Source organism: Neltuma alba, unplaced genomic scaffold (genome assembly GCF_004799145.2).
Source record: "Neltuma alba isolate B1F8T4 unplaced genomic scaffold, ASM479914v2 tig00010982_pilon, whole genome shotgun sequence".
In the NCBI taxonomy this organism is placed as follows: Eukaryota; Viridiplantae; Streptophyta; class Magnoliopsida; order Fabales; family Fabaceae; genus Neltuma; species Neltuma alba.
In genome coordinates, this window is record NW_021635744.1 from 248,770 (window position 1) to 258,527 (window position 9,758).

A 9,758-nucleotide genomic window follows, 5' to 3' on the forward strand; every position below is an offset into this window, starting at 1 on the left:
GCTCTCTTGTATTTTTTGCCACAAGTTTTGATCAACATATCTTCGAGGATCCATGAACTGAATATTTTCTAAGTTACTTTGTAGATTGCATACATGTACTCCAAAATATCTTTCCCGTGTTTTGCTCTCAATGGAAACCTTCACTTGGTTCCACCTATTTACATGGAGTTCAATATTGTGAATTATACTTTGCATATCACACATATATATGTGATCGGTCTTTATTGTTGATAATAAAAGCCACTTAGAAGAAATATCTAGTTTGATATCATTGATGCACACAGAGAATTTGCAATTGTGGATATAATCCTGATAATCTTTAACAAGAATCCATAGAAACATATGGGAGGGAACATGGTACGAACCCAAAATGACATACAAGTTCCTCGACTACAATTGTGTAGCCTTCCTGGGAACTTTTTTCCTTGCAAAATAAAGTTTCTTTTCCTTGATTAAAGTTGGGTGCCTATCGTTGCATATTACCAAAAAAATTATTAAAAAAAATGCCAGCTAACACATAAGTAATAGAAGAATATGCATGTACGTATAACTAGAGAGAATGGCTGGTGAAAAGAGAGATATCTGCTTTAATACTTGGCTTTTAGAAAACTTAGTCAATGACTTGCAACATATGGCACTGAATTTTTCCAAGTTTGGTGGCATCCCTGGAATATGCTGAATTTGCTTGCAATTATCCAACAAAAGATATTTCAAATTGCGATATTCTCTAATGCATTCAGGAAGAATTGTGAAATTATTAAAACTTAGATCTAAATGTATCATATTTGGGAAGTGAGGGAGACCAAGAGCAAGAGAGTCATCTGATAAATTGCAGTCTGAGAAATGAAAATGTTCTAATTTCAAAGACATTGCTGAGCAACTTAAGCTTGCTTCTTTGTCACCTTCACATATCTTAAAATGCCTCATTCTTTCGCAAACATTTGCTGTTAGCTTCCAAAGGTTTGGCAATATACAAATGCTAGCTGGTAGTTGCTTAAGATTAGGACACTCCTCCATGTTTAAGATTTTAAGTTCAGTGAGGTTGCAAATTGAAGATCGCAATTCAGTAATTGCTGTCCTGTTTGGATCAAGTTTTTGCATTTCTTCCATCATGACTAATATCTCAGGAAAATTCTTGAGACTTGAGCAACTGAAGAAGTTGAGATGCTGAAGAGACGTCATCCTAAGGCCAGGTGGTAAAACTTTCAACTTTTTACATCGCATGGCACTCAATTTTCCCAATTTATTTTATTTAAACATCCAACTGAATCATGAATTTCAATTAAATTTGTGCTACAATCGAGCAACAATTCTCTTAAACTAGAAGCTCCAAATAAGTCCGGTATTTGCTGTAAAACTTTACAATTTCTAAAATTCACGCGACTTAAACTGTGGAACCTTTGCAAAACAAATGTCATATATCATTTAGAATTAGGCAAAGAAAGAAAAGAAAGTGCAAGCGGTAGACATTCACTCACCTTATCAAATGGTTGGAGCAATTCACAATAACTAAAAGACTAGTCTAGATAAACAAGCTCTGTTGGGCGCATATGATATGCTAAAAATTTGAAAGGAAATTCTTTCCATTCCAACCACCTTAAACTGTCTGGGAGATGTTTGGGACATTTGGAAAATCATGCTTTTCTTATCACAAGCATTTTAAGATTTTTATCTTCATGAATGCCTCTCCACTCCATTGTACTTCCATACCTTTTGGTAAATCTAGAATTATGGCTTCAACCTTGTTAGTTTCCTTTTCAAATGAAAAACACACAATAAATTTCAAAATTTAGATATGTACAAATCATGAGCAAATTTTAAATAAAACAAAATGGATATGTATATGTGAATATGTGATCTTACTGTGTCCTGTTGTAAGACATGAAGAATGTCTTGATAGAACCATAACCTGCTACGTTCACCCAGCTCATGTGGTGATTCTTGTCGAACAATCTCTTTACGCACATCTTCTATCAAGTCATGCATTGTTTATACGATCTTCTTTAATCTTTGTGAGTGATTTATCAATTAGTGCTTCAATAGCATATTCTAGCTGTATTCCATGAATACACAATAGGGTATAATTGACATCTTCTAATTCTTTACCATTGAAGAAGACAGTCAAATCAAGAAAAACTTTTTTCTCAACATCCCCTAAAGTATCATAGCTTAATTTTAGGGCTTCCAAAACTCTTTGATACGGTGTTGTCTTAAATTGATCCAATGCAGAACTCCAGTGATTGACTCCCTTACCATGCAAGTTAGAACCAATCACTTCTAAAGCTAATGGAAATCCACACGAATAATGTATTGCACGATTGCAAACCTCCATGTAGGTGGAATCCATATTTTTCTTTTTAAAGGCATACCAACTAAGCAACTTAAGAGACTCCTTGTAGTTCAATTCTTTGACATCATAAATGCTTTCAACATCATGACTCACAAGCAATTGCTTATCCCTAGTGGTGATGATGATTCTAGTTCCACAACCAAACCAATTACAACTTCCAGCAAGCACTTCTAATTGGTCCAATTTTTCAACATCATCAAGAATCAAAAGAGTCTTCTTTTGACTAAGCCTATGTTCTATTATTGGTATTCCTTCATGATAATCTCCCAATTTGAGATCTTTCTCCATGACTAATTTATACAGTAATGTCTCCTAAAGATGTGACAAACCATTCAGCATTTTTAGATTGTTTTCTTACATTGGAAAGAAAGCATAAACTGTCAAAATTATCAGCGATCGAATTATACACAGCTCTTGCAATAGTTGATTTACCTAGACCACTAGGTCCCCAAATTCCTATCATCTTAATTTTCCTAGTAGACCAAAGATCTAAACAAGAGATGACTTCCTTCACTTGAGATGCAAGTCCAATAGCATAATTTGTAATGCAAAGGCTCCTGATTAATCCTAGTAGCCACTTCACAGATGATCCTTGTAATACACTCTTGTTCTTTTGCAATCTTGACCAATATGTAAGAAGTTTACTTTTAATCCAACTATTCGATGTGTCAATTTAGAAATAAAAACTTGTTTTTTTTTTTTAACCTGATCTTCTATATTGAAAATAGTAGTTTCATTCCTCACACAATAAGTGATGATATATGCAAGTGTGGCATCATGACCTTAAATTCAATTGCAATGATTAGGGGAAAAAATTAAAGTAATCACATGAATTGATTGTGTTTTAGTTAATCGAATTTAGCTGCTATTGAGGGAAGTATAGGGCATGCTTGATTATTGTTTATCTTCTTTAGAAAAATAAAATACAAAAATATTTTGTGAGGGCTTTTTGAAAAAAATAAAAACATTTTTTCCATAAAATATTGTAAAACCGACAAATATGGAACATAATTGACGAAAATTTTATTTTCATGTTGGACTTCATAGATTATGTTTGAGCATATTGTACTAACATGGAAATTCGAATTAACTCTACCCAAAAAAAGGGAAAAGGGTATATAAAAAGATGTGTATACTTTGGTTTTAGATGACAGCCTTTGAGTTCAGCAGCTTCAGACAAAGCCCTCTTCTATTTCTCCACCTTCAGCTTGTTATCTTTAAATCGTTCCTCCAATCGAGCCAATGCCTCTGCGTAGTTTCCTCTTGGTCGTCGCAATTCTAATGGCTCCACATAATAGAAGATTGGATATATCAACCGGCCTTCTTCCTTGAAGCAATCCAAAATCTTTACAAGTTCCTCCAAACAAAATGTTGAGTTTGCATAATTTTCTGAAAAAACTATGGTGGCTATTCTTGATTCTTCTATAGCCCTGAAAAGAGCATGTGTGAGTTCTTTTCCCGTCCTAATGAATTCGTCATCAATAAAGGCATGAATTCCCCTTTGACGTAGAGCTTCATAGAGATGGCCGATGAAACTTAAGCGAGTATCATCGCCATAAAAACTAAGAAACACATCATAAGTCCATTTGTGATAGATACAAGAGGATGATGTGGCTCGCTGCGCCATGAATCTTAACACATTTGAGCTGTAACAACAATTATTTCTAACCTGTTACTAACCTTTTTAAATTCAAAATTTAATAATACTAACCATGGTAGGAAACAATCTTAATATAATCTTTGAAAGGGCTACCATGATTATAAAAAAAAAAGAAAGAAATTTGATTCGCCAGAAATGTTAACCATAATAAAAAAGACTCGAACTAATAATTAGTTATGAAAATAAACAAATTGGGTGTTGGGCTTTACTAAACAAATTGGGTCTTGGGTTTTACGAAATTTAGAATATCACTTTTAACTCTAAGCCTATAATATGATATTTTTTGAATAAAATTCTTCTAAACTGACAGTAATTAACTATTTTCAAAAATCATTGTGGATTCACAACTCAATAACACAAGCAAACCCTTGAAGACCTCTGGTCTTCTACTAGCATGCAATCCTACAACAAAAATAACCAAGACAATCACTGATAAAACCCAATTTTTATACATTTTATCCCACATTAAATTAGAATTTAAATGATAATTTTGAGCTTAATTAGATTTTTTATGCATTATTGGATACATTTTTTGATTTTTGGATTTTGCATAAAAAGTAAGATTTTGGATTAAAAATATAGATATTTTGTGCTTTCCTATTTTTGACTTGGAATCAATTTTTCCTATTTCTTTGGAAACAAGTCTCATATTTTTAGAAAGATTAGTTTTAGAAAGTTTTGCAATTTCTTGCCTAATTTTTGTGCATATCTAATATTTAATTTTGATAGAGATTATATTTATTTGGATATAATCTACATTAATAGATGCACTTAAATTCTTGTAGGTCAAGAAAGAGTATATGGGAAATCCAATGGTGCAAGATTGTTTCTTGGAATTTAAGCACAATCCAATGGCTAATATCAAGTGGGTCAGTTAATTACTAATGGGCTTGAGTTTTGGATCCAAGAAAATTTCCTTTTCTCTCCTAAAATAATCCCTCTAACACGCCTACATATCACTCTCTTTCCATCTCCATTCAGACCATCATCAACCCAACGTCAAATCTTCCCCTTTCACCGCTACTCCTCTAGCCTCACGCCCTTTTCCATTTTTCCTTTTCATTCCACGTCCACCCAACAATCATCATCACCCCTCATCATCATCCATTCATTTTTTTCTCACTGCACGCACAGCTTCTCATCTACACCCATCATTCATGGCCGTGGCATCTAACAAGTTTGGAGGAAGAGACATTTTGATGGAAGCTTAAGCTTATAGGGAGGCAACTTGGGAGGAGCATGGAGGAAACTAGAGCCTTGGGCTAGCACTTGAAGACCACAAGGGAGTGATGTTTCATTTATCTTTTTAATTCAAGGACTTGAAATTGTTAAGTTTTAAATGAGTTCAAGTTGTAATTTTGTTGAGACAATTTAGTTCTAGATTGTCGATTTTATTCTTAGATTAAATTGATATTTGGATCTTATTTATGCCAAGATACTTGTTGGAATTTATGTTTAGAACCTTTGCATTGTTAATTGAATTTATAATTGAGTTTTCATTATGAGTTTAATTATCAATGTGGTTTGAATTGCAAAATTTGGGTTCTTTTGCCTCTTAGTTGTTTAATTAAGTTGGTTAATTGTCTAGTTGTTTAACTGGATAATTTCAAACATAAATTCCAAAATTAAATTGAATTATCTTCATTGGTTTTAATAGGTTTAATTAACCAACCTTACACTGTTATGAGTTCTCTAATGGTTTAAGGGTTTTTGAATTTGAGGGTTCCCTTTGTTTCAAATAGGTGATTAAGTTTATTAATTCCACTCTCTTATCACTTCCCTTTGGTCTAATTAACTGATTAAGGCTATGAAGGTTAAATCCATGCAAATCCTAAGTTGTCCCCTCTACCTTACCTGAAGAGAACTTCTCAATTTTCACTTCTTAATTTTCTTTTCTTTCTGATTAATTTTCTTTATTCATTATTTTTATTTTCTTTCAAAAAAACCCCCCAAAAATTGCATTGCATTCATTTAGTTTAATTTAATTTTCATATAGATTTTAGGATATTTGCATCTTGCATTTTAGAGTTAGAATTTTACATTTTAGTTTAGGTCCGATTTATTGCATTTTTTTATCACCTAAATTTTTACTTAAAGAAACCCATAACTTGCTCCTTGGAAGTAATGACCTAGGTTGACCCTAAACTACAAATTAATTGGGACCTAGTTTAATTGAGTGCTTTGACGACAAAAGGCATCATCAATTTTGGCGCCGTTGCCGGGGAGCAATGGTTAAACTTTAGGTTTGATTTCTAGGTGATTTTGCATTTTCTTTCTCTGTTTTTTTTTTTCGGTGCATTTTTTTCTTTCCTTCTTTTCATTTCACTTTGATTTGTGATAGTTGCTTAGTGCATGACTAGATCCTCTAGCAAAGAATTGTTTGAACTTGATCCTGAGATTGAGAGGACTTTTCATCAAAGAAGGAGGGCTCAAGCTAGCAATCTTATAGAAAGTGATTCTTCTGTTAAGTTAACTGCTGATTCCTCTAATTGTCCTGACTCTTCTCATTTTGACAGTAGCATGGCTAATCCTGCTAGGACTATCAAGGAATTGGTTTCACCTGATTTGCATTTTCAAAATTGGTGCATTAATTATCCTGATATTGACACTGATTTTGAGTTAAAGTCTGGATTGATTCACTTACTTCCAAAATTTAATGGTCTTGCAGGCGAGGATCCATACAATCACTTGAAGACTTTTCATATGATCTGTACTGCTATGAAGCCTTCTGGTGTGTCTGAGGATCAGATTAAGATGCGTGCCTTCCCATTTTCTTTGGAAGGTTCTGCGAAGAATTGGCTTCTTCGGTTACCTCCTGGATTCATTACTTCATGGGACCAGCTGAAAAGGTTGTTTTTGGAAAAGTATTTCCCAGCATCTCGTACTTCCTCCATCAGGAAGGATATTTGTGGTTGTCGACAAATGTCTGGGGAATCCTTATATGAGTATTATGAGCGCTTTAAGGCATTGTTATCCAGTTGCCCTCACCACCAAATTTCAGATACATTGTTGATTCAATATTTTCATGAAGGGCTCTTGCCTCTTGAGAGAGATTTACTAGATTCTGCTGCTGGAAGTGCTCTTCTTGACTTGACTGTTGAAGCTGCTTGGAGATTGATTGAAAAGAAAGCTGAAAATACCCAACAGTTTGGTACTAGGCAGCAAGCTAGAGTAAATGAAGTTGGATTGCATTCATCTTATTCTGAGTCTCGCCTTGAGAGTAAAATTGATAAGTTAACATCTGCTATGGAGAAAATGGTTGTATTTCAGATGAAAAACTCCCAAAATATGGCTCCTTCTGTGGGATCTTCCTCTACTTTCACCCCACAAGCTGACTCTACAGCTTTAATTGGGCCACTTTGCTCTATTTGCTCTCTAGCTACTCACACCACTGACTCTTGCCCTTACCTAAATGATGGAGTTGACTCGTGTAATGCAGTATACCACACTAAGCCTATGACTCAAGGTGGCCAGAAATATGATCCTTACTCAAATACATACAACCCTGGATGGCGTGACCATCCAAATCTCAGATATGGGAGTGGCCAGCCTCAACAATCACAGTTCAATCAAGGCATAAACTCTTCTGGTGGTAAAATGTTCCAACAAGTTAGGCAAACTATGCCCAATCAAGATGAGAGTTCAAAGTTAGAAGGCATGATGAAACTCCTGATGGATAAGTTTGAACAAAAGGATTTGCAACATAGCCAAGAAATTCAGAATCTTCAAACTCAATTGGGCAGTTATCTAATGCATTTAGTAACATGCAAAGTCAAGGCTCAGGGAAGTTGCCATCTCAAGTAGTAGTTAACCCTAATGTTGGCACCCAGCAAATCCTAACATTGGTGGAATTAATGCTATATCTCTTAGAAGCGGAAATTCAATTACCTCTGCAGATCCTGTCACTACCCATGCTTCAACGGACAAGGAAGCTATCATTAAAGATTCTCCCCCTGCTTCCACATCGCATAATAAGTCCACTTTATCAACACCACATGTGGCATTGCAAGAAGAGCAAGAAAAAGATGGGGAAGGGAAGAAAGTGAGCGAGCAAGTCTTACCTTTTCCTACAGGGGTGATTAGGGCTGAAAGGAAAAAGAAAGAAGCTGAGATGTTCAAAGAGGTTTATGATATCTTCAAAAAGGTGGTGATCAATGTTCCATTAGTTGATCTAGTTGCACAAGTGCCTAAGTATGCGAAGTTTTTGAAGGAGTTGTGTACCACCAAGAGAAGGCTTAAGCATGATGGCAAAGTTGACTTAGGGGCGGTTGTCTCCTCTCTTTATCAAATGCCAATGCCAGTGAAGTGCAAGGATCCTGGTAGCTTTCTCATACCGTGCACCATTGGTAACATTGAGTTTTCAGATGCTCTAGCAGATCTAGGAGCGGCTATCAATGTCATGCCAAAATCAGTTTTTGCTCAACTTCAAGGTGTGGATCTTAAGCCTACAAATCTAATCGCTTCTCTTGCTGACAGACGCTGTGTAGTTCCAGAAGGAGTCTTGGAGGATGTCTTGGTGAAGGTAAAAGATCTCATATTTCCTGCAGACTTCTATGTTCTTGATATGGATGATGCTAGATTTAGGCAAAAGGGACATTCATCTTTGATTTTGGGTAGGCCATTTCTTAAGACTGCTAGGGCTATGATAGATGTGCATGCTGGTACTCTTACTATGGAATTTGCTGGTAAAATCATTAGATTTGATGTGCTTGACTCTATGAGACATCCACCTGATAGTTGTGCTGAGATTGATGTTAGTTTTGTTGACATTATTACTGATGATGCTGTCATAGATTTTAGAGATAGTATGATAAGTAGATCATGTGATATTGTTGGCTTAGATGATTCTATCTCTTGTTCATGTTCTGAAATTGGTAGTTGTGATACTTGTACTGGTATAGATGCTGCTGATATTGATGTTTTCACTGATTTCATTGAGATTGTTAGACATTCTAGTTTTGATTCTTCTGCACCTGTCCATAGACTTGGCACTTTCAGTGATTCCTCATCTAGTACTTCTGTTGATTCACATGGACTCTCTCAGTTACTTAGTGTGATTGATGCTATAGATGCAACTGATTCATCTACATTACCTGACTCTGAGCTGTTAGTTAACATTGATCATGTCCCTGATATAGAGGTCTCTGATGACATGAGTGCTACTGATGGCACTTCTTTCATGAATTGTGGCGTATTATCTGATTCTTCTGTTGTTACTGTTCCTGCTAATGATTCCCAAGTTGGGAAAGTCTGCTCTTTTGCTTGTGAGTCTTCAATGCAGGTTTCTAGTTTGACTAACATTGATTTGAAGCCCCTCGTGCCCTCAATTGAGCAAGCTCCTTCTTTAGAGCTAAAGCCACTTCCTGATTCGCTGAAATATGCCTATTTGGGGGAAGATGAGACATTGCCAGTGATTCTAGCTAGCGACATAGCTGTTGATGAAGAAATTCGCCTCCTGGAGGTGCTGAAAAGAAGGATGAAAGCTATTGGATGGACTCTTGCTGATATTCCTGGAATTAGCCCTAATGTGTGCATGCACCGGATTTTGTTAGAGGATAGTGCCAAAGCTGTGCGTCAGCCACAGAGGCGACTCAACCCATTGATTCTTGATGTGGTAAAGAAAGAGGTTTCTAAACTTCTTTCTGCAGGTATAATCTATCCCATTTCTGATAGCCAGTGGGTTAGTCCGGTTCAGGTAGTTCCGAAAAAGACTGGTATTACTGTTATTCGTAATGATGAAGGTGAGCT

General features: G+C 35.6%; 1 long non-coding RNA gene across 2 annotated transcripts; it reads right to left on the minus strand.

Annotated features, from left to right (window-relative positions):
• Positions 1-620: 620 nt before the first annotated feature.
• On the minus strand, positions 621-3,724 carry LOC114760478 (uncharacterized). 2 transcript variants are annotated; one of them, XR_003742062.1, is made up of 3 exons: positions 3,487-3,724; positions 1,479-1,753; positions 621-684 (listed from the first exon to the last, which is right to left on the minus strand). It is a non-coding gene; the product is annotated as an uncharacterized LOC114760478 (long non-coding RNA). The 2 variants fall into 2 exon arrangements; XR_003742063.1 differs by having other exon boundaries at positions 639-675.
• Between the last annotated feature and the right edge of the window lie 6,034 nt (positions 3,725-9,758).